Source organism: Castor canadensis, chromosome 8, assembly GCF_047511655.1.
Source record: "Castor canadensis chromosome 8, mCasCan1.hap1v2, whole genome shotgun sequence".
NCBI lineage: Eukaryota > Metazoa > Chordata > Mammalia > Rodentia > Castoridae > Castor > Castor canadensis.
In genome coordinates, this window is record NC_133393.1 from 49,778,539 (window position 1) to 49,803,890 (window position 25,352).

The 25,352-nt window shown below is 42.5% G+C and overlaps 1 long non-coding RNA gene across 1 annotated transcript in view; it reads left to right on the plus strand.

Moving 5' to 3' along the window:
• Positions 1-11,757, plus strand: part of LOC141425705 (uncharacterized) — a 102,411-nt gene extending 90,654 nt beyond the window's left edge. Inside the window, exons 11-13 of the long non-coding RNA XR_012450769.1 lie at positions 364-500; positions 6,805-7,041; positions 11,664-11,757. This is a non-coding gene — a long non-coding RNA (uncharacterized lncRNA). The remainder of the gene's footprint in view (positions 1-363; positions 501-6,804; positions 7,042-11,663) is intronic.
• Positions 11,758-25,352: the final 13,595 nt, after the last annotated feature.

Sequence of the window (25,352 nt, forward strand, 5' to 3'; positions counted from 1 at the left end):
CAACTTTTGCACCTTGACTCTCTTCTATTTGTTTATTCGCATGAGAGAGAGATAGAAAGAAATAGAGAGAGAACACTGATTCTTTCTTTATTACACAAAACACTATTTTTTTCTTTTTTGCATTACCAGGAATTGAACTTTGGGCCTCATGCTTATAGGAAGGTGCTGTACTACTTGAGCCACACTGCTCAAATCTTAAAATTCCAGTGAGGCTTTCTGTTGCTTTCTCACTGTACTGAGAATGATGAGAGAAAAATAAAACATCCAGTCTTATAAACCTTTCCTGTTTAGGACCAGGTTTGGGTATTATTTTTGCTACACATTTCCTTTGTTCTTTCCCAGTTTCTTTGTTGTTTTTTTCAGGACAGAGAAATCTCCTTCCTTTTCTGCCCAGGACAGTGGAATTTGTACTCAGACACCCTCATTGGCTGAAGAGGGGTCCTACAGAGACAGAGACACACGTGGAGGTTGTTCATGCTGTGAGAAGTGAGAGAGCCCAGGTGAGATGAACAGAGGGCTCCCAAAAGCCTTCATTCTGCAGTAATTTGTTGATGTATAGTGGCTTTTTTTTTTCTTTTTAGAAAAAAGTTTGTATTTCTGTTTTTATTTTTTTTCCTTTTATGAGTTTAAAAACTAACTCTAGACCCACATGAGAATAAATTTTGGGTGTACGATTCTACAGTAACCTAAGGACAAAATGACTAATGGCTCCAAAACTGTGTGTAGCTTTCATCTGGTTTGTTGTTGCTGTGTTTTCTTTCTAAATTCTGCATAACTCTAACAGTGGCACTGATTGTGCTAAGAATGTTCTTCTGAGGCTCAAGAAGAGCTGGGAAGTCAGTCTAAAAGGTAGGCTCCATGTTTGCCTCTGAGACATCCACAAGAGGGCACAGAGCAGTTGGCACCTTGGTGTGTGCCAGGGATCACTGGATGAGCGCTGTCAATGCGAACTTGGCAATTTCTCATAACAACCCTAATATAATTGCCCACACTTTCTAGGCAAGAAAACAGAGGTTCAGAGAGGGTGGGAGATATGCCCAAGGTCACACAGCTAGGAGAGCATTGTGGCTCCAGAACCTACATCCTGAATTACCATGTTATGAGGAAAAGGATATTAGAAAGAAAGAGAGTGGATAATTACTTTTGTGTCTGAAACTCTGGAATCTTCATGTTTATTGAGAACCTGTGAAGTGCCAGATACCATGTGACTTCAAATAATAATGCATTAATTGGAAATTTGAGACACAGCAAGGCCAATACATAGGGAGACAATCACTATTGAAAAGATTGTTTGGTCACAGGTCAAGAGGAGGGGCACACCATGCCAGGGGGGAGTGGGGCACACAGTGAGGGCCCAGGTCAGTCCAGAGGCAGAGGGAGAGAAGCACTGTAGATTCAGGCTTGTACTGCAGCTTTAGCAGGAAGACAGGAGCAAGGCAAGAACTCAGGTTTAGAACAGACAAGATTGAATCATTTCAATTGACTTTGGGAGGTAGGGGCTGTCCCTCATTCTGATACCTGGCCCTGGGGTGATGAGGGCAGATGGAGAGTGGCCAGGTGTGTGAACTCCATAAAGGAGGAGGTGACTGGAGCTACTGGAGGGGGTTTGGGAATAGAGTCTGGATTGGTTCTTTGTATTTGGAAAGTGCTCTTGTGAGAGAGTTGTTTGCTATGTCTTGGAATGGTGGGGGAGGAGGGAGCAGGCAGTCCCTCCAGGGTCAGCCAGGCCACAGATATCAAAGCAGCAGAGCATAGACTGCTAAATATTGGGAATGTAGCCGCAAGGAAGACAAGTAACAGGAAAAATGTGTGTGCACGCATGCGTGCCAGTGTGTGCGTAGGGACAGATATTGAGGAAGCACCCACACAGTTTAATCATTAGTTGCAGTATTAGAAGAGCACATGACAAGGGAATTTGCCCTAATCTGAATGACCGAATCTCACAACTTTGTGGGAAGGAAAATCAGGAGCTACTATTCCCATATTTTGGAAGTTTACTAAGTAAGCGTTCATTGAGCAGCCATGGCGTAGAAAAGCAATGGGAATATGGAAAAGACAGTCCTGCCCAGGAGGTGTAGAGATGCTTGAAGTCAGCAGTCAACCTCAGAATGATGTGCTGAGAGCTCCCCTTCCCAGAGGAGCCTGGGGGACGGGATGCCATCCTGCAGAGTGGGGCAGGAAGGGAAGGCAGCAAAGAAGGCTTCTGGAGGGGAATGGGAGCTGCAGATCAGGAGGGTCTTGGACACAAAGGTGCAAGAGGGTGTGGGGGTGAGGACAGAACATTGCAGTAGGTGAAGGGGGAGGCAGCACAGACATAGCCCCAGACTTGGGGTTGCACAGTCTCTCTTCCATGAAGGCCTACCTACTCAAACAGACATTAGGCCAGTCCAGACTCAGCAGAGGGGCATAAACTTGACCTCTAGATGGGAGACTGTTGAGACCACTGTGTAAAAGAGCATGTGGAAGGGGAGGCACTGTGGCAGCTTTGGAATCAGCAGTAGAGCTCTGCCTGTCCTGGGGTAGGAGAAGGACTCATGGGATGGGGCGGTCTTGATGATTCTGCCACAGTGGAGGAAACTTAATATTGTGCTTACCAAGGAATTCAATTCTTCATTCTTATAACACCACTAGCATGCCCATTTACAGGTGGGAAGAGGGAGTCATGGAGGGATTATGGAAACTTTTGAGGTTCCCAGCTAGTAAGTAATAGACTCAGAATTCCTCTCACATTGGAGCCTCCCCTGCAATTGGTACATACAGATCCCAGTTATCCTTCTCAAACTCCCCAATAGTTCTTAATTGGGGTACACAGCACATTTCAAAGTCTGTGCCCCCTTGCTTGGCTTGCAGAGCATGCAGCTTACTGTATTCTCATGACATCTCATTTCCATGATACAGAAATTTGCAGGCTTTTCCTGTTCTCTAATGTGGACTGCTCCATCCTTATCTTTAAAAAAACACATTGACAGTCAGGCACTAGGGGCTCACATCTGTAAATCTAGCTACTTGGGAGGCTGAGATCAGGAGGATCACAGTTTGAGGTCAGCCTAGGCAAATAGTTTGTGAGATCCCATCTCCAAAATGACCAGGGGTAAAACAGACTGGAAATGTGGCTCAAGTGGTAGAGTGGCTGCTTTGCAAGCACTAAGCCCTGAGTTCAAACCCCAGTCCCACAAAAAACAAAACAAAACAAAAACCCTCAAAACAACCCATATTGATGGATTCTGCAGACCATCTGTCTGTGACCTTCACCTGCTCAGTAGAGCACAGCATTTATATTCAGAGGTGTTTCCAGGCTTGAAGGAGTAGCTTCTGACAACACACAGAGCATTCAAGCTTGCAGATGGTGTGGCCTCTCACACTCCTGAAAAACTGAAGTCTTTCTTTCAAGGCAACAGAGCAGGGATCCATTGATTTTCACCTTCACAACGAAAGCAGCCACTTCAGCCCTGCTCTGTAAGCTGAAAATACAGTGAGCCTTGCATTTCCCACACAAATGGAACAGGTTATTAGGCTTTGCTACTCATCAGAGAGGTGATGAGTGTGTGTGTGTGTGTGTGTGTGTGTGTGCATGCATACCCACACATGCTCCTCTGCATGTTTTATAAAACACACTGCAAGTCTGAATGTGTATGCCCTTATTTTGAAAAGGGTGGCCGTGCAAGCTTGTGCTTCTCTCTCTTTGTTCCCACAGTGGTATTTGGGGAGATGGAAGCCACCCAAGGGTCAATAGAGCATCTGTCTGTGTTAGTGGCCCAAGAACAATGATAGGTTAGGGCTGTGTTTGGAGTATAGCATCTCTTGTTTGCTTTTGTCATTGTTGTTGATTATTTTTATAATCCTAATATCAAAGTCCACACAGTTCTTCTTCTTGTGTTATGAGCTTAGGTTCATTCATCTCTTCTGTTCAAAGATTTGCACACAGTAGGTGCTCACCCAATACTTGAACTAATGATAACTTTGCTATTTAATGGAAGGACTTTACCAAACTCAATGCCAAGGGAAGCTGAGGTCTTTGTTGTTCTGTGGCTGGAGTACTGGCATCATCTCAAGTGTGAGGCAGGCCGGGCAGATGAGGAGACAGGGAAAATGTGTGTGTGTGTGTTTCTTTTTTTTTCTGGCAGTATTGGGGTTTTGGATTCAGGGCCTCATGCTTGCTAAGCAGTCACTCCATCACTTGAGCCACTCTACTAGCTGTTTGTTAGAGTATTTTTAGAGATAGGGTCTTGTGAACTATTTGCCCAGGGCTGGTTTTGAACTGTGATCCTCCTGATCTCTGCCTCCTGAATAGCTTGGATTATAAGCATGAGCCACCAGCACCTGGCCCTATATTACTTTTAATAACTTTCTAATGGGTCAAACTCAGACATTAGATCCAGGGAGTAAAAACTGAACAACTAGAGCAGTTAGTTCCCTCCCACCACCTTTTAGATGTTAAATGACAAGAATAGGGAGACATGAGGGGGTTACCTGCATCTGCTATCCTTTTTGAGAAGTTAAGAAGCTGCAATGGTCCTAAAATGGTGGGTGGAAAATGGGAAAATGAGAGGCATGTCCAGCAAAGGGAAGTATTAAGCACCTGCTGCCCCATGCTTTGGGTAGGCCCAGATCTCATCTTCAAGTTTTACAATTAATAAGCAACACCTATCTTGTCCACCCAGAGCTATTGGGCAATGATTAGGGGCTGTTAGACTTTAATTTGATGATGTGTATTTCCCCAGCTTCACAGCATATATAAAACCCAAAAAAGAGCCACCATCTTTGAACTTGTCTCCCACCCCTGCACTTTTAGCAGGAGGTGTTTTTTGTCTCTCTTAAAATTCCTCCTGTTTTTATCCTGTTATACTAAAATAAATCCTTGTTAAAACTTCCACTTTGTGAAGTCTCCTTTTTGTGTGTGAGACACCTTGAAATGCTTTTCATGTGTTGATCTCAAGTGCCTATGATTTTGCATGGGAACTGAGAAGCTGAGGGAACCCTTCATTCCTCATCCGGTGACAAGTGGACAAGAAAGTGGGAGAAATTAGCAGTGGCCAGGATGCCTGGTGCAGAGAGGCCCCAGCCAGGTCACAGGTACTCATTGCTGTATGCGCACAAGGACTTTGACCAGATCACAGGTACCCCTTGCTGTGTGCACGCAGAGACCCACCTATGTGAAGGTCATTCTTAAGTCACCTTTAACAGGTTGAAAATGTAACTGAGAATCCAGTGCAGATGGCTGAAGAGACAAAATGGAGGCATAGAGTACACATGCAAAAACACTTTTGGCTCCACCATGAAAGGCCTTAGCCTCACACAGAGCTGCCTACCCTTGACAGAATGGCTCAAGTGGTAGAGCATCTACCTAGTGAGTATGAGGTCCTGAGTTCAAACCCCACTCCTGCCAAAACAAAATCAAAAACAAAAAAAAATAGACCTGCCCACCCTTTTTATAGTAATAGATGTGTCTATTCCATTTCCTGCCTGTGGCAGGTCAGAAACAGCAGGGTAACTGGGAGCAGGGTGAGACACTGCTGACAGAGTGGTTATGTACAAGGTGGTCATGACTCGCCTCTTGGTGGACATTGCTCATGGGTCATAATTGGGTACATTGAGACAGCCAGGGACTGGGCACCCTTCCTAGCTGTACATTGCAGGTGGAACATGAGAAACCTGTTGTTATCTCTCCCTGTAACAGACAATAGTTAGGCTTCAGACTGCTCAAGGACATAGTTTAGTTTGTTCTTCCTTGGGCAAGTATTTTTGTTCTATTTTGTTTTTACATAAAAATTGAAAAAAATAATTCTGTTCAAAGTAAGTAATTTTAATGATTTGGGATGAAGTTAGTCCTTTTTTTCTTTCAGGATCAATCTTTCCTATAAAGTAAAAGTCAAGTTTTTCTCTGTGTTGGTTAGCTTTCTGTTGCTATAACAAAATGCCTGAAATTAACTTATAAAGAGAAAAAGGTTATATTGGCTCATGTTTTAAAGAGTCTGGTCCATAATTAACGGGTCCTGTTGCTTTGGGCCTGGGAGGAGGCAGACACCATGGTGGGAGCATACTGTGGAACAAAGCTGCTTTTGTAACAGCCAAGAGAGAGAAGAGGGGGTTGGGCTCCCACAATCTGCTTTGAGGGTACACCCTCAATGACCTAAGAACTCCCCCACCTGTTAAAGTTTCCATCACCTTCCAACAGCACTGCTCTAGGGGCCAAGACCTTAACAGGGGGTCTTTGGGGGACATTTAAGAACCAAACAATAGCACCACCCTCCCACAGGCTATACTGATCCTACATTCTTTCTCATGATCTCCATTGAGGTAAAACAGTCGAACAGACATCGTTGCATTTTGGTTTTATGTCTAAATTTTAAAAGTTTTTATTTCCTGGGTGTATTAGATAAATATGAACGATTTAGTCATTGGCCCTATGACTGAACTCCATTCCTAGCCTCCCTCTGCTCCCCTTCCAGTACGTTGGATTGATGTCCTGTGACTCAAAGTCCCCACTTTCTATCATGAGGTTGGTCTTTCTGGCATGGCCAGTCTCATCCTGAGCCACCTCCTTTACTTAAACTAAGGGTCCATGATTCTCCTCATTGTCATGAACTCTCAGGATCTGCTATAAATAAAAACACTCTTATCACTTAGAAAATCCCAAGGATCTAGGGGTTCACTTCCAGTAACAGAGGCCAACCCAATTCTTTACTACATAGGTAATACTATTCTATATCACTGCTATAGGTCAATGATTCTGAAATACATGTGTTACTTTCACATTTTAACACCACTAACAATAGGATTTTTTTCAATTGCTTTTTACAATAGCTGCTGCCCTTATAATGAAGAGAAGTACAGTTCTTTCAGCTACACATCAAAACTTACAAAATGGTTGTCAGTTGCTTGGAAGAAAATATCACCACAGTTCTTGCTGGTGCAGGAACTCATGTTTTGTGGAAAGGCAGGGCCATGAGGCTGGGCCCAGACGTTGTTCAGGAGGGCTGAATTTGAAGGGCAGGGAAGTTTTAGGAGCACCTTAATTCTGTGATCTGTTTCCCTTTCAATGTAAGTACCAACCTCTTTTATTTTCTATAGTAGCATATAATATAATGGGGTGTCTTAAAATTTTTGGTGTCTTATAGTCAATGAAATATGGAGTGTTACAACTTTTTTGTCTTGGTATAGCATGAACATCTTTCCACATAAAACATTTCATATTTATCATGATACATAAAATTTTACTGCTCTGCTATCTCCTGGTCTGTTTGATCAATTGCTTACTACTGGACATCCGTGCTCTTTTCATTTTCACTGCCATGACATGCCATGATGTGCCATGTGTGCCATGATGTACCTTCTGCATACTCATCCAGTCAGTCCTCTAAGATAAGTTCCTAGAGGTGTGATTTGTGTGTCACACTGTGTGCATTTTAAAAACATCTTGCCAATTTCCTTCCAGAAAAGTTGTGTTCAGCCACACTCTCCCCAGCAGTGATGGGGTGCTGGTTGCCCACCCAAGTATTTTCTGTCTTCACTATCTTTAATCTGCCAGTTCTGGCCATAGCCACTTTGCCTGCCCCAGGTATACTGTTTCAACTAGAATTTCTTTCATTCTTAATAAGGTTAGCTGCTTTCTTTCCTTCCTTCCTTCCTTCCTTCCTTCCTTCCTTCCCCTCCTCTCCCCTCCCCTCTCTTCCCTTCCTTTACCTTCCTTTCCTTCCTTCCTTCCTTTCTTTTTTGTGATACTGAGGATCGAACCCAGGACCTTGGCATGTGCTAGGGAAGAGGTTGATTGTTTTCAAAACATATTAGCCACTTGTATTTTAAATCTTCTTTTATAAATTGCTTATTTGTTTTCATTGTACTTTTTGTCTTTATTGGGTTGTCTTTTTTCTCATATATATTTCTCGCAGTTTTTGGTTTGCTTTTTTGGGTTTTTTTGTTGCTGTTTTTGTTTTTGAGGGTCTCACTAGGTAACCTGGGCTGGCCTTGAACTTGAGGTTCTCCTGCCTCCACCTCCTGAGTGCTGGGATTACAGGCATGCATTGAATTGCCTTTTAATTTAGGCTTAACTACTTTTAATTAACATGTTGCCATGTCACTTCCAGAACAAAGAGAAAACAGTCCCAGGTGACAGGGAACTGCCAGATGGCCAGCAGCACTGCCCTCAGGCAAGGGAGGCAGACAGGTGGGAGCAGAACTGTCACTCTATTTTGATCTATACTCCTGATGGGTCAGCACCCACGCAGACCACCAGCAGTCCCATCTGGGGGCTGAGGCCAGCCAGTGAGGTTCAGGCTCACAGGAGTGGAAGTGCCATGGGCATCTGGGACCAGTAATAGTGTGTGGAATGGGGAACTTGGCTCAGTAAGAAAACAAAAGGACTGTCAGCCATGTCCAGGGACCAGCATGTCCAGGAGATTCTGAGGCACGTGGTACCCAAGGACTCCACATTCTTTTCACCTGCTCTGTTCTCTGAGAGCGTCCCTTTCTTTAAAAAAGAAACTCTTCTTGCAGACCCAAAGGACAAACAAGCCTCCACACAGGATGTTTTGTTAGGAAGTAGTGAAAAGGGAATAAACCCTTTGACAAGACGGTTCTTTGTGGTGAGAAATTGCTCTTGGCTGCCTCAGTTACCAAGGCAAACATCATAAACTTTTTAAAGAAGCCAAAAGAGGCCCAGGCTGTGGATGGCAGCACCTACCTCATCGACGTCAGCTATCATTCTTTCTGCAATATGGCTGACTTCTGCCCCTTTTCTGGAAATTGATGGCATTCTTGTATTTGGAAATCTCTGCTTTCAATAAAACAAAGTTATAGTATTTGTCAGGGAAATATAAGGGAGAATAAGCTGATTATTGAAGACCTACTGTGTGCCAAACACTGTGTGCAGCACTTTCAGGTCAATTTCATTGTGGGAGGAATGTTCACTTGGGATCTGCATTTAACATCATAGAAGACACCACCAATATCAGAAAGGTTTTCTCCAAAGCTGCATGTTTAAAAAGGGAGAAAAACCAAGAGGACTGAAAACCAAGTTTAATCAGTGACTAGATTCCCAGTCATTCAATCAAATCACTCTAAAAAAAAATGGTTACCAGAGTCTGGGAAGGGTAAGGAGGAGCAGGAATAGAGAGGGGTTGGTTAATAGGTCCCAAAACACAGTTAGACAGGGGGATGAAGTTCCAGTGTTCCACAGCACAAGAAGTTCACTACAGTTCACAATAGCTTACTGTATATTTCAAAATTAACTGGAAGAGAGGATTCTGAATGCTTCCAACACAAAGAAATGACAAATGTTTGAAGTGATAGATATGCTAATTACCCCAATTTGATCATTGCACATAGTCAAAACGTCACACTATAGTCCATGAATATACATAATTAGTAAGTATTGATTAAAAATGTAAAAAAATCCAATCACTATTTTGCCTTATATATCTTTACATATATATGTATATTACATATATATATGTATACACATATATTTATATTAGAATGACTTGATTCCCCAAGACTCCCAGCATCCTTCACTTCTCTATGAAGGACCATAAAACTTTGCAGGAGAAGGAAACTTGTAGTTAAAGCTCCTTTTTAACAACCTTACAATAGCAGAGCAGACAGATTGTCACTGGGACAGAAATAGGTCTCCTCTCTCAGGGTTAGCACAGAGCTACAGTGTCACTGCATACTTTATCCTGGGTCAGCCCATGCTGACTCTGGCAGGTCATATGGCATGGGCGTGGAACACTGGGTCTGATGCTGTCCTCGGGTGGGAGTGGGACCAGGTCCTGGCCACTCACTGCTGCTGCTACCTTAAGGAGGGCTGGGAGGAGGCAAAGTGAGGGACAATTGAGAGTCTTGACACCCCAGCTGTTTACCAATAGTATAGAAGGGGTCCAAACTTTGCACAACTCTTGTGGCTGTACCATGATGCCAGACAAACATCAGCCCTATTGGCAAAGCTTCTGACGAATAACTTCTGGGATTTAGAGAAGAACAAAAAAGGTTTGTTTGAAGAGCTTCTGTTAGAGGCAAGCTCCTGGAGGGACCTTTGGGTGTATGTCCCATCCTGCAGTTCTGTCTCTCTCTCTTTCTCTCTCTCTTTTGTTTTATTTCTCTCTTTCCCCCTTGAACAGTGATTGCCTCTGTTTCTGCTGCCTGTTTGACTCTTTGGTTAGGATATATGTGTTTTTTTCTCTGACTGGTCAATCTTTTCAACTAGATCATACTCTTGTGTTAGTCACCTGTTGCTGCATAACAAGACTCCCAAAGTTGGCATGTTAAAACAAGCATTTGTTGTCTCACCTAGTTACTGAGGGTCAGGAATCTGAAAATAGCTTAGCTCAGGGGCCTGGCTCAGGATATCGAAGCCATCAGCTAAGATTTCAGGCACCTGAAGGTGAAACTGGGCTGGAAAATCTGTTTCCAAGCTCACTCACAGGACTGAGTTCTTCTGCACAGGAGACCATAGTTCTTCTGTGTTCCTCACCTTGTGGGACTTTCCTCAGGGACATGGCAAAAGCTTCCATGAGCAAGCAAGCCAAGATAGAAGCTGTATGTCTTAAATGACCCAGGCTCTAGAGTGACAAGCCATTACTCTGTCTATTCTATGGTCCACAAACCAACCCCGATGCAGTGCGGGACAGGATCACTGAAGGATGTAACCACGAGGAGGTGGGCATTGTTGAGGGTAATTTCAGAGGCTGGCTCCTATAGTCATCCTCTGAGGGATGGCTGGTTCTTACATATGTCAATAATTGGCACAGGACTTGTTACGTAGGTGGTTACCTAATGGGGGTTGTCAATGATGAAGAGATAGATGCCGCACCTTTATCATAAGCTGAAATTAAAGGAAAAATACACCTCAGGATGGGACTGTTCAGAAACGTTTCCTGATAAACACAATAAGTATCTCAGAATATTTTTGTGAATTTTTATTGTTTTCCTTTATATTAATGAAGTAAGCCTTGAGCTGAAATAGAGTACAATTAAGTCTGGGGAAGATTTGAAATGGGTTCTGTTATGGTGTGAGTGTGTCCTCACAAAGTATCTGTTGGAAATGGAGCTGGGAGCTGGGGCCAAGTGGGGAGTAATTAAGCCATGAGGCTCCACCTCACAAGTAGATTAGTGCTATTTATATGAAGGCTGAGGCTTTGAGTTTGTCTTGCCATGTCTTACCCTCTGCCTCCAGAACTTACAAGAAATAATTCTGTTATTTATAAATTTACTAGTCTGTAGTATTCTGTTATAAGCAGCCTAAAGTAGACCTAGCCCTGATTATTTTCTTTCTTTCTTTTTTTTTTTTTTTTTTTTTTTGATTACTTCCTTCTAACTACCAGGGAAGGCAGTGATTCTACTAGAAACCCCTGGGAAGGTAGGCCCTCACTAGAGAAAGACAAACAAACCAAATGGGCTTAATTTTTAAGGGGTTGTTTTACAACCTGCATTGTTCTAAGTAGGCTTAGGGTTGGGGTTGTGGCTCAAATGGTAGAGCACTTATCTAGCAGGCACGAAGCCTTGTGTTCAAATCCCAGTACTGCCAGAAAAAAAAATCAACTAAACTCAAGTAGGTTTAAAGTAAGCCCTTGCCTATTTTATTATCAGGAAACTAAAGTTAGGCCCTTGAGAGATGTGACAAATCTGAATCCAACAGCAGCTGACCAAGGATTTGTTTATTTATCCAGACTCAAAGATATTACCTTCTTTTCCACCTTCATGCTCCTGATGAATCCTAAATCTCCAAGGGCAGAAAAAAGCAAACCATTTTTCGGGCAAGGTTAGTATAAAACAATTTCCTGCCATTTTTCTATGCTTTTCTAATTTACAGAAAAACAAACTTGAGGTAAAATATCGACAGCTACCATTTTATTCTGTTTATAACATGCCCTGCACTGTGCTTTTCCTTTCGTCCATGTTGCAGTGAAGGGGAGGCCAGACAAGGAAGGCCAAATCGTTTGCCTGAGGTCCTAACCATCCAGGGGTTTTAACCATCTTAGTCTGCAGAAATATAAATCTTGCTTCAAGAACAAATGGTACTGAATTCTAGAGTTTATTAAAACTTTATATGAGAAATGACTTGGCAAATGAGGCCTTACTCTTTAATGTGTTATAAAAGGTAACTAGCTGGAGTTTCTCCTACTGGATACTAGTTTTTACCTCCATAGAATATACTTTTTTTCAGGATTAAATTTTAATATGTTAAAGAATCCTAAACTTTGGCAATAAGGAAAATTAATCTTCTACAATTAAAAAAATAAATGTTTATGATGGCTTTAGTGATTCTGTAACCAGTGCTCGGTCATGTGTTCACTGTTCTCCTATTTATCCTACCTAGCTAGAATCACACTGGGCTCTGGGGTGCACCAGTAGAAAAGCTTTGTGTTGAAACAAGTACATATGTCATGAAGTATAAAAACAGCAGTTTCCATAAAAAGGTGGCTGTATGATTTCAGACTACCTCCTACAACCCCCTAGGATATGGATTTTTACTGTACTTCACTGCATAGGCAGAACACCGTGTGAGAAGGAGAGTCAAAGGACCCACTGACAGCACAAGACAGGTGCATACGAGACATGTGATCACATGTGAACAGCAAGAAGAGGCTTTCTACAGAATCCACTTACAGAACAAGTATAAGCAATGTAAATTTTTTTGATTGATACATAATATTTGTAAATTTTTATGAGGTACAACTAATGTTTTAATTCATGTGTGCATTGGGTAGTGATCAATTCAGGGTAATTAGCATAAAACTTTGGTCATTTCTTTGTAACTACTTTGAGATATAAATGTGTTATTGTTACTTATCTTCACCGTGCTGTGGCACAGAATGGCAGACCCCATTCCTCCTATCACATCCTAACATTGTGCCCGATGACTAACCTTGCCCCCCTTCCCAGCCTCCTCAGCGTCTGGCAGCCACTATTCTCCTCTCACCTCTTATGAGATCATGTTTAGATTCCACATAGGAGTGAGATCATGCAGTACTTGGCTTTCTGTGCTGGCTTAGTCACTTAACACCTGATCTCCAGTTCCATCCATGTTGTTGCAGAAACCAGGATTTCATGCACTTGTGGCTCAGTAGTGCTCCAATGTGTAAATAGATTGCACTTTCTTATCCATTTGTTTGTAGATAGATATTCAGATCGATTACACATCCTGGCTTTTGTGAATGGTGCTGCAATGAGCACGGGAGTGCAGGTGACTTTTCTTTTGGGTACATACCCAGCAGAGGGATTGCTGAATTTTATGGCCGTTCTAATTTCAGTTTTTTGAGGACCCTTCATGGTGTTCTCCAAAATGATTGTACTTATTTGCATTCCCTCCAACTGTGTGTAAGGGTTCCTCTTTCTCCACATCCTTGTCACAGTTGTTTTTGTTTTTTATAAAAGCCATTCTCACTGAGGAGAGGTGCTAGCTCATGGTGGTTTCAACTTTCATTTTCCTGATGGTTAGTGATGCTCATAGGCCTGCTGGGTTGCAGTATGTCTTCTTTTGAGAAATGTCTTTCCAGCTCTTCAGTACATTTTAATTGGGTTACTTTTTGTCTGCCCCCCTCTTGATAAGCTTGATATTGTTAGGTTAAAATACCACAATGAATTTTAAAGCCAATAATTGTCACCTGAATTTGGCTTACAAGTGAGATTTTGAATCAATTGGGATATATCAAAAGTAAACCTTCTGAAGTGAACTAAGACAAAAATGAAAAGGTGGATATGCCCAGCTGCCTTGTTACAAACATCCCCAGCCATCTCCCATCTGTTCATCTCCATCATATTAAAAATGGCCACCCAATCAACTCTTGATTAACTATTCATTCTTTTATTCTTCAACTACTGTTTATTGCCATGGTGTCCTCAAATTATGGTGTCCTTACAGAGCCTCTCTCCTCTGAGTCACCCCATAACACAGAGTGTTTACAATCCTCCCTCAGTCTCTATGAGGGACCAGTCCCCAGGTGCACCACAGATATCAAGCTACAAGGACTGTCAAGTCCCTTATATAAAATGGTAATGTTTGCATAGAATCTTTCTGGATAGTATCTTCCTGGATACTTTCAATCACCTGTAGACGACTTATGATACCTAACCCAATGTAAATGCTATGTAAGTGGTTGTTACAGTCCACTGTTTAGGGGATGACGACATCGAAAAACTCTACGGTCAGTGCAGATGTCATTTTCACAGAGCAAATAATATATAGGGAGGCTGAAGTTCCAGAAGCCAGTTGGGATTTTCAAGTCCTGGAGATCTTGGCTCTGAAAGGTTAGAAGTGGCCTCTACAGAGCATCCAACACCCCTACCGAGAGGGGATGTAGAAGGGTTGCCTTCTTATCCCCTCCAGTGAAACTGCACTCTCCTCCCCCTCTTCTCTGTTTCTTTGCATCCTAAATAGAGTCTTCATGGTAATGTTTCTGTGAAAGAAAATTTTTCATTAAAATAAGATAATTGAAATGTAAACCTATGAAAATATTTGAGCATTTTATTAAAGAAAATCTAGTAGTAAGGTGTCTTAACTAATTAAAAGTCCCATCACAACCTAATTTCATTTTCTCCTGTCTGAAATGCATGGCACAAATATTCTTTGAGTGCCTTCTCCCTGGCAGGTGGAGAGTATTCGAGATACATGATACATGAGTGAGAAGAACATTGACTCCTACCTGACTTAGCTGAGCAGTGGCAAAGTAGACAAGAAACAAGTACATTTTAAGAGTGACAAGTACTAAAGAGAAAGGAAAAAGTACAGCAGGTAGGGGGGACTGGGAAGACTGGGTGCATGTGTGAGTATGGTGTGTGTGTGTGTGTGTTTATGTGAGGGTGTGTATGTGCAGATGGGTATGTGTGGGTTATCATGTTTATGGGTTGTTTCATCATTAGGTATATGTGTGGGTGTGTGTCCATGTGGGTGTAGGAGTATGTATGTGTGTGTATGTATATGAATGCATGTGCAGATGTGTGTACAGGTGTGTACACATGAGTGTGTGAGTGTGCAAAAGGGGGTGTGTGTGCATGGACCCTTATAAGAAGGGTCTTACCATAGGCCTCACTTGGAGATATTTGAGCAAGGACTTGTAGAGGGCCGGGGTGAGCTATGTAGAATGAGAACTGGGAAGAAACGAGACTTCCTCTTGAGTGACTCCTGGTTGGTTCACAACACTGTCTAGAAACTGCATTGGGATGAGGCACCTCCCCCAGGGAAGCATCTAGAAATTCTTCTATTCACTTGGTAGACTCGGCTTAGCCACATCAGTTGTATAGTAAGTGAGATTTGGAAACCTCTTCTTAGAGGCATCGGGAACTGTGCTCCAGGGATGGATTCTGGTCTCACTGTCTTGGGCAGCTATGACACCAGTCTCCAATGGCCAGACGGGGCCAAGTGTCTGCAGGACAGGCTGTGGGTGGATGGATTTCAGTCTGGCTGGAGCAGATACCTGGAGACTCCCTGTAATAAGGAGGTCAGGGACAAGGCTGGGGTGAGGGCAGCCAACATGAGCATCATCATGGTCCCAGAGGCAAAGGAAGAATAACCTGAGGGAAACCTGAATAAAACCAATGGACTCCTGATGGACATCGTCTCTCCCTAAGGCTCCCAAGGAGCCTTGGACTGGTGGTAGCTGGGTTTCTGTGGTCTTCCCTGTCCTGGAGAGGAATGACAGGAGATCCAGCATGGAGGAATCGCTTGGTGCATCTGACACCATACATGCAGATCCTCAGGCTGAGGGCTGGCCAGTTCCCAGGACAGGTGCTATTGATGAGAAATTAGCTCTGGGCAGCTCTATGAGCAGGTGGGTGACCTGCCCAGGGTTGAAACCTCAGGATTTGGCTGCTGTGGTTTTATTGGGTGCCCTCTTTGCTGGTCAGAGAGCACAGCTGCGTCTTCCCAGTGCCTCATTCACAGGTCATCGCAGCACCCAGAGATGCCTGTGTGACTGACACCAACGAGAAAGGTGACTGCACACAGTGTTGCCCATGTATGTGCCCACCCTTAGGGGCTCGTGGAAAGGAGGAGCCATTCTGTCTAGTTCCAATTACCATGATCTTTAATGTCACCACAGGTGGAAAAATGAAGCCTGAGACCTTGATTTCCTGCTGCTTCTAACTTCAAAGATTTGCTTTAAGACATTTCTGGAGTGACAGAAAATTCTGTACATAGAGCCATTCAGTGCCTTACCATTCTTAGAATAATCATCTTCCACTGAATAGTAGAGGGAATACCTCAGAAACATCACAGCCATGCCTGGAATAGGCAAGTGGTGACATGAGATATTCAAAATGCAGGTTTGACAGTAATGAAAATCCTTTCTGCTTTGCTATTCAATGCCAAGTTTAATTACTGCAGAGATATAGTCCTGGACAACTGAGAGGCTACAGATTCTTTTCTGCAGCCATTTCTGGTGCTTCCTTGACTCATAACAGAGCATCAATACCATCCTTGGATCCAAACAGCAGAACCCTGTCTCAGCCCGGCTTTTGCTGACTGGGAATCTCTTGTATTCAGGGGGTGGCACCCTGAGCCGGGTCTGAGACTGGGTGACTATCTTAGTCCTCATTTCTCCCTTTTGGGATAGTCTCCAACCCACTGCATGTGGGGTTGACCAGATGTCCTGGGGCTCTGGTTCTGGTGTGGCAAAGTTATTTCAGAGGAATGGCTGGGAAGATAGGTCACTCTGGCTGATACAATTCTTTCACAGAATCACATGAAATTGAGCATCCAGAAGGATGCTGATGGGCTAATACTGAGTGACTCAAATTGTTTATGTAAATAGGGGCCCAACCAAAAAAAAAAAAATCAAACAAACAGTGGCTTCCTGCCTTCCCACAGTAGGTGTGAATAGTGTTAAATGCCACGAATTCTGAATTTCTGATTATTTGGGCAGGAGGTAGTTTGACATTTGCCTTTTTACTATTAAATGTCATAGTGGTCTATTAAGCAAGCTGAGTATGCAAACACAACAGGAGGGAAATGGATGAAGTACTTAAGAGGAAAAAAATCACTTTGAGAATCTTTGAAGTTCCTATACAAATGCTTTGGTGTGAATTTTTAACATGTTCCCATAAATTACTTAAAACATGTGCCCATATGGACCCCGGTGCTTTATTGTAACATGCTTAAAGTATTAAGTGCATCTTTCTACTCTTCAGACTTTAATGTTGTCATTCCCAAATTGATACGTGGTTGAAATTGTGTCATATTTTTAGTGATTCTCTCTTTAATTCTGATGGATTGCCCCATAGTTACTAACATTACTCAAATGTGCATTTCCTTGGTTTTTTTTTCTTCCCTTCCCACTCTCCCTGGCTTTCACAGACAGGCAGCATTGCAATGTTGGTTTGGATCTGGAGTGCTCCCCAAAGGCTGCCCTTGTGTTGAAAACAAGGCCAGAGAGGGTCTCAGACCTATAAATTGCTCCTGACAGTATGACCACAGTGAGGAGGTATCTATAAAAGCAGGTCAGCAATACAGGCTTGAGAAGTAAACAAAGGTCTCTTGCTATATTCCTCTCTTTAAAAATAATTGAAATTTTTTGATTCAGATGTATTAGTTGAATATATTGATGGAGTTCAGTGTGCTTTGTTGATATATTCTTTTGCTGTACAGCTTTTTGGTTTGATGTAATCCATTTGCTTTTGGGATTATATTCCCAAATTCGTTGTCTCTACCAATACCTTGAAGGGATTCCTCTGTTTTCTTGTAGTAGTTACAATTTCAGGTCTTACATTAAAGTCTTTGTCCATTTTGAGTTGATTTTGTACAGGGTGAGAGATAGGGGTCAAGTTTCAACCTTCTGCGTGAGGATATCCAGGGTTTCCTTTGGCCTTGGAGACAAGGATAAGGTGGAGAGGGCGTCAGAGCTGGTTGTACAGAAGTGAAGGCCTGGAGTGAGGAAGGAACTCAAGAGCTCTCAGGGATATTAAAAGATTATGGCTTATGGAGGAAAAAGAGAAATAAAGTAGGCAATAAGAAGAAATTTGACTCTCACAATAACCCTTCAAAGTATGTATTACTATTTGCATTTAGAAAAGTAGAAAGAAGCATATCAGTGTGCTTGGTACATGGCCAGGTGCCAAGAACAGATTTGTAGATTTCACTATAAACAGGCCACATTTGTAAGAAAAGGAAAAGGAGAGAAGCCCCTCCCCCATTCCATCTCTTACAGCCGCAAGCTCTGTATTCTTTTTGGTTCCCACACATCCTAATGCAGCAACAGGCAAGTCTGACAATCCCATCTGTGGCTCCCAGACTAACACTTCCCCAGACCTCACCTTAGAGAGTCCCCAGTCCTGACACTAGGCCAGCTGTACAATTGGCAGGGTAGCTGAGTGAACAGGGCTGTGTCTGCCATGATGTTTAGCAGCCAATATGTCAGGATACGGCGAGGACGCTTGCCCCCAAGTGAGCATCCCCTGCTTTAGAAGGGTGCCTGGGGCTCTAGGAGCTATGGGAGTGGTTGAGCAGGAGTTGTGAGAAAGGGGACAGTTTTATTATTATTATTATTATTAGTGTACATTAATTTATAATGCAGTTTTACTGTGGCATTTCCATACATTCATGGATTGTACTTTGATCAGATTAACCTCCTCTATTGCTCTTTCGCTGCCCCTCTCCCCGAAGGGGACATTCCATGCTGAAGGAGGTAGACCACGGCTCAGCTTGGTTTCTCCGGACTGGCTTTAAAGGGCCCCCTGCTGAAAAATCGTGTCCACAGTAGCACACACAGGTCTTCAGGGCAGAAACCTTGATTTTCCATGTGTTTTTACAGGCCAAAATTCATTCCAGTTTGAGTGGGCTCTTAGAGGTCCCAAAGATATATCTAGGTATTGAATATTGGACAGCCACTGCCTGGTAAGGGGCCAGGAGAGCAGAAAGTGCCTCTGCAACACAGAGGTGATTAAACTGCCTAGGTGGCTCTAGGGGACAGCAATAGAGGCCCAAGGGTTTACCAGTGATCGACGTGGAGACAGCAGTGCTTCCCCAAGCAGGAGAAGTTTAGCTGAGATGTGACAGGCCTTGCAGGTTTCTACTATGGAGCCTTGGTATTGTGAGTCTGTGTTTCCAAGGAGACCACCATTGAGGAAACCCCACAAACGATCAGGGTTCAGAGTTCAGTGCTGTGCTGGGGGTGCTTGTCAGGTTTTTCCTGTAAAACCTCAACTTTCACTGTAAGGCAGGCCACAGATCTGAAAGTTTCACCCAATCACTTACATCTAGCACATCAGTGTGCTTTTTGGTTGGGAGAATTGCCATAACTTTCCCATTGCTTTTTGGCCTATTTTCACAAAATGAAAGGCAAGGAGCCACTCAGCAGATGACACAAAGATTTAAACACAAATGACAATGAAGGACAGGCTAAGAGCTTCTCCACATCAACTGAGCTGCAGAATGTGCAGGGGAATTTAAAATTTTTATTTTTGAAATTTATTTATTTATTTTTACTGTGCTTGGTCAAAACTGTATATAATGAATCCACAAATAAGGTATCTTGCTGTACTGCAATGTCCCAGTGCAGATCCCTTCATCTCCCTGGTTTAATCCATTCCATTACAGACTTGTTAGGTGTTTTAAAGGAAAAGTGTCTTATTCTTGCATAAGACCCAATTCCTACAGAGCCAGCCTCTTATCTGTGGTTCTGCATTATGAATTCAACCAACTGCGAGTTGAAAATGTGTGTGTTTGCACGTGTACCTCAAGATGGGGGGGTGTCTCCTTATGTAGCCCAGGCTAGCCTTGAACCCACCATCCTGCTGCAATGTTCCCAGTGCTGGAGTTATAGTGTGTGCTCTTGCACCTGGCTCTGAAAAAAATATATAGTGGACATACATAGTGATATTTACATATGTGTTTGCAATATATCTTAGTTATATTTATCCCCTCCATCATTCTCCCCCATCCCCCTCCCCACTTCTTAGAACAATTTCAACACATTTCGTTCTTCTATTTTCATATATGAATACAAAATACATCCACCATATTCACCCTTTTCTTATGCTCACCCCTTCCCACTGGTACCCATCCCTGGAAAAGACCTATTTTACCCTCCTGTCCTTCATTTCTTTGGGGGAGGGGGATAGTGGTGTTTGAATTCAGAGTCTCACACTTACTAGGCAGGCATTCTACCACTTGAGCCACTCCACCAGCCCTGTTTTTTGTTGGATATGTTTGAGATAGGATCTCCAAAACTATTTGCCCAAGCTGACCTGGAACCTTGAGCCTCCTGATCTCTGCCTCCCAAGTATCTAAGATTACAGGCCTGAGTCACTGGCGCCTGCTTCCATTTTTTTTTTTAAACATAATATTGATAGTCCAGGTGAATTTTGCTCTGGTACTTCAGGCCCATATATATCGTGCTTTAATCAAATCAACACCTCCATTACTGACTCTTTTTCTATCACCGTGCTCCCCTAAAATTCAACAGCTTATGGTACAGTATGCTATATCCATATATAGATGGGTTATTTAAATTTTTGAAAATATATGTTTTTAAATGAATCTTTACTGAACACATAGGGACACTTTTTCTTGCCATTTGCTGTTACAGGCGTTCTAGAGATGACTCAGAGTCTGGAGAGGACCTACAGGTTCCCCACCAACACTATGCATTTTACATAGGGGACACAGTGGACTGTCCATGCTCCATCAGTGGCTTCAGCACCTGAGGATTTGGGACACCCAGGGACAACTGGCCAGCAGGAAGTCCTAGGGAATTGCTTTTGAGGACTCTGAGCCCTGGGGTCCCCCGTCTTCCTTCCTGGGGCTCCAACCCCACACCTCTGGACTCCTGAGCAGAAGGAGCTGGCCAGTGGAGGAACAATGGGGCCTGGGGCGGTGTTCCTGTGCTCACGTGAGTGACCAGCCCTGCACTGCTCAGACACCGAGAGGTGGCTGGCCTCTACAGCTGCCCAACGACCTCCCATGAGCTCCAGATGGATTTGTTCCTGCTGTCCTACTGTCTATCCTGTGTGTTCCTGAAAAATGGACTGTCACTGGGACCTAAGCTAACACCGCGTCCGCTTTCCCTCTCCAGCCCTTTGGGCTTCAAGGCGTTTTTCACAGTGCCCAAGTCATGCAGGTGGCTCAACACTGTCCTCTGAGATTCCAGATCCACTGTCTCCCCAGGTCCCCATGACTTGCCCTCCACATGCCAGTGTGGCTTAGACAACTAATCCTGTTTCTAAGCAGCAGGCAGGATCTTGGAGGATCCCAGCACAAAGACATGACAAATGTCCAAGGTGACCCCGATCTGGCCACACATACTGAGATGACATAGGTTTGGTCATTGTATATCCATTAAAAAGAAAATACATAAAAATCAATGTGCCATCTTGCGCTCCAACCAAGGTTTGGGTGTCTGCCTTCTCACCTGGACCAGAAGATTCGCATCACAGAGTGTTCAAGATGAGCCCATAGCAGTCACCATGGAATGAGGACCTGGAGAAGAACCTTCCAGGTGGATATGGTCTTAAGTCTTCTCTTCCCTAGGAATCAATCCCTAAATGGCATGTTCATACATGTGCAAAAGGTATTTACTCCTGAGAGTAGGAAAAGAAATGAGAAGAATTTGATACAAAATAACGAGTTTTCAAATCCTCTAGTAATAGGATAAATGCCCCATTGAAAGCCTCCCATTTTACAGTAACTGTATCTGCAAATTTACTGACCTGAAGATTGTGGTGATTATAGCATGCTGGTTCTGAGTTCTCTTTTGAGGAGCATCTAACACTTAAATGTTGAAATCTGACACTTAAATGCTTAAATGTTTAGCATTTTAAAATCACAGCAATGATACATTCTAGGAGTCAGGCCTGGCGGGAGGGAGGTACAGAGGGACCCAGCCTGGTGCACCCATTTGTCAGCACTGACTGAATTGTGTGTGGGATCTGAGCATTCGCCTCTCTGTAATTCTACACCAGCAAAGAGAAAATTCACGCTTAAACAAGAAGCCTTGGAAAGCAAGACATGCACAACGGAGATGTCCCCACATCCTCGCACAATGAAGATTTCACAAGCTGCAACTTTCAAGTTTATTTCACTTCAAAAGTATTTCCACGTTATGCAAATACCACGTGTTCATTATTTTAAAAAATGAAATAGCATTTTCACGCAATGATGTTCCACGTTGCCTTTCCACATCTAGTGAGGAATATAACTTACTTAAGCAACCCCCATCCAAATTTATTGCAATTCTAAACAACACTTTGCTAAATATCCATGTATATGTGTAGTTGCATATTTCCTGAATTATTTCTTTGGGTTACTTCTTAGAAGTGGAATTGCCATGCCAAGTAAGTGGAATTGCCATACCTGAGATGCTGCTCCCCTTCTTCATTACCTGCTGTGTCCACTTCAGACATTGCAAAGGGGAATCTTAGTTTTCTTGGTGTCTCTTGTGTTTAGGAATGACACAGATCTAGTCAATGAGATATTATCAAGTATCAAGGCCGTAGGGAATTCTAAGAATGCTTTTGCTTCTTATAAAAAATAGTTTTGGCTGGTACTGTCCCTTTTCATTTATTTCTGCCTTGAATGTGGATTTAACAATTGGAGCTGTGGCAAGCATTTTGCAACACAAGGAAACATGCAGGGGCATGAAAGGCTAATGGATAGGGGAGGGAAAAATGGTGTCCATCCATGGTGTAAATGAGTGAGACCTGGAATCACTTCCAAGTCTTTGTGATGTGAGATATGAAATATCTTTACCACTTAAAACACTGCTTGGCTGGTAACTGTTACTTGTAGCTAAAAGCGTGTGTCAACCATATCACTGACTTGCACGTTCCTTATGCGTTCTGCTGCCTGGTAAGTAGATTCTGCTTCTGCTAGGTGTCTGCAGCCTGGGCAATCCATCCCAGCCTCCAAGTTGCCTTAATTTCAGGCAATCCTCCTCCCACCCCCAAGGAAATGTGAACGTACTCGTGCTCATCAGTTGGGGTTTTAGCTTTTCAGGGTGGAGTTTCTGATCTTTTAAAAACTTGTATGCATTTAGTAGTTCTGTTTCAGAACCTCACAAACATGAACTTAATCAGGAATAAAGTATGTAGAAGGAGCTGATGAAATGACATAGTCAGCAATCCTTGGAGGTTACAGTGGAATTAATACATTTTCCTTAGTGATGCGTGTCAGTGAATGACTTCCCGATTAATCAGTGATGTTGGGCTCTCTCACCGCAGAGGGTCTAATTTTTGTTTTGAAAACATTTTCAGCATTTAGAAAAAATATTTACAGATTTTTGAAAAAAATACAAAATAAATTAGTTGTTGAATTTAAATCCTATCGTTTACATCGTACTCATTTTATAAGATGACAAAATTCAGTTTTATCTTACCTTGGTCTTCTAAGAAGCATCATTCTGTAGGGAAACTAGAAGGTGGATATAGTCACTTCTGCCAGTTAAAGGCCGGGCAAATTTAGATGCTCCCCTATCTACCAAAATTTCCCTAATAATGCTTAGTTGAGAGAGCCTGTAGTTTGGTGAGGATGAAATAAATGTCTATACTTTTTTAAAGTGTCAGGTTCTTGCTCACTTAAGGATTATAATTATGCTACATCCCTTTCATTATCCTTTAAAAAGCTTTTAGCACACATCACTGTTCAAAAAGCAGTAGTTGGGAGAATAGCAGAGAATTGTGAATTCAATATAAGAGGAGTGCAGCTGTGATCACAGCTAAGCTCCAGGTTTGGAGGGAGCAGGAGGTGTAGACAGATCCTTAATGCCGAGCACATATAGATAGATACATGAAGAAATGTATGCATTGATTAAACTGTTGCTGGGGAAAACATGGGTTTTTTTTTATTGTTTTATTATTCATATGTGCATACAAGGCTTGGGTCATTTCTCCCCCCTGCCTCCACCCCCTCCCTTACCACCCACTTTGCCCCTCCCTCTCCTCCCCACCCCCCTCCATACCCGGCAGAAACTATTTTGCCCTTATCTCTAATTTTTTGAAGAGAGAGTATAAGCAATAATAGGAAGGAACAAATGTTCCTGGTTGAGATAAGGATAGCTATACAGGCAGTTGACTCACATTAATTTTCTGTGCATGTGTGTTACCTTCTAGGTTAATTCTTTCTGATCTCACCTTTTCTCTAGTTCCTGGTCCCCTTTTCCTATTGGCCTCAGTTGCTTTTAAGGTATCTGCTTCAGTTTCTCTGCGTTAAGGGCAACAAATGCTAGCTAATTTTTTAGGTGTCTTACCTATCCTCACCCCTCCCTTGTGTGCTCTCGCTTTTATCATGTGCTCATAGTCCAATCCCCTTGTTGTGTTTGCCCTTGATCTAATGTCCACATATGAGGGAGAACATACAATTTTTGGTCTTTTGGGCCAGGCTGACCTCACTCAGAATGATGTTCTCCAATTCCATCCATTTACCAGCGAATGATAACATTTCGTTCTTCTTCATGGCTGCATAAAATTCCATTGTGTATAGATACCACATTTTCTTGATCCATTCATCAGTAGTGGGGCATCTTTTTTGGGAGACTCTTGATTGCTGCTTCAATTTCATTTTGTGTTATAGATCTATTCAGGTGATTAATTTCCTCTTGGTTCAGTTTTAGATGGTCATATGTATCTAGAAATCTGTCCATTTCTTTAAGATTTTTGAATTTATTTGAATATAGGTTCTCAAAGTAGTCTCTGATGATTTCCTGGACTTCCATGATGTTTGTTTCCTGATTCTACTAATTTGGAATTTTCTCTTCTCATTTTAGTCAGGTTTGCCAGGGGTCTGTCGATCTTGTGTATTTTTTCAAAGAATCAACTTTTTGTTCCATTAATGCTGTGTATGATTTTTTTGGTTTCTATTTCGTTGATTTCAGCTCTTATTTTTATTACTTCTCTCCTTCTATTTGTTTTGGGATTTGCTTGTTCTTGTTTTTCTAGGAGTTTGAGATGTGTCATTAGGTCATTGATTTGGGATCTTTCAGTCTTTTTAATATATGCACTCATGGCTATAAACTTTCCTCTCAGAACTGCCTTTGCTGTGTCCCATAAGTTCTGGTAGGTTGTATTTTCATTTTCATTGACTTTCCTCTTTTATTTCATCAATGATCCATTGTTCATTAAGTAATGAGTTATTTAGTTTCCAGCTGTTTGCATGTTTTTTGTCTTCACTTTTGTTGTTGAGTTCTACTTTTACTGCATTGTGATCAGATAATATGCACGGTATAATTTCTGTTTTCTTATATTTGCTGAGGCTTGCTTTGTGCCCTAGGATATGATCTATTTTGGAGAAGGTTCCATGGGCTGCTGAGTAGAATGTATATTGTATAGAAGTTGGATGAAATGTTCTGTAGACATCAACTAGGCCCATTTGATCTATTATATATTTTAGAGCTTAGATTTCTTTATTGATTTTTTGTTTGGATGACCTATCT